Below are 270 nucleotides of genomic sequence, written 5' to 3' on the forward strand. Positions count from 1 at the left end.
GTCCATGATGTCAGGACTCCCCCAACTTATGGTATTTTTATTTTATTGGCTTAAAATGGCACCTTACATGTAATTAGGTAGGCAATAAGTATGGGTAACGAAATGGTGATGAGTGAAATTAGGAAATAATTATTGAGGAGGGACATTATTAGAATTTTGGACAAAACACAAGTGAAATTATTTCATGGGCATACCATTTCATTACTATTTAATACCATAGGCGACAAATAACGCTTACGATACAACAAGTAGTCAAAAACCCACAATAAT

Source organism: Montipora foliosa, chromosome 4, assembly GCF_036669935.1.
Source record: "Montipora foliosa isolate CH-2021 chromosome 4, ASM3666993v2, whole genome shotgun sequence".
NCBI lineage: Eukaryota > Metazoa > Cnidaria > Anthozoa > Scleractinia > Acroporidae > Montipora > Montipora foliosa.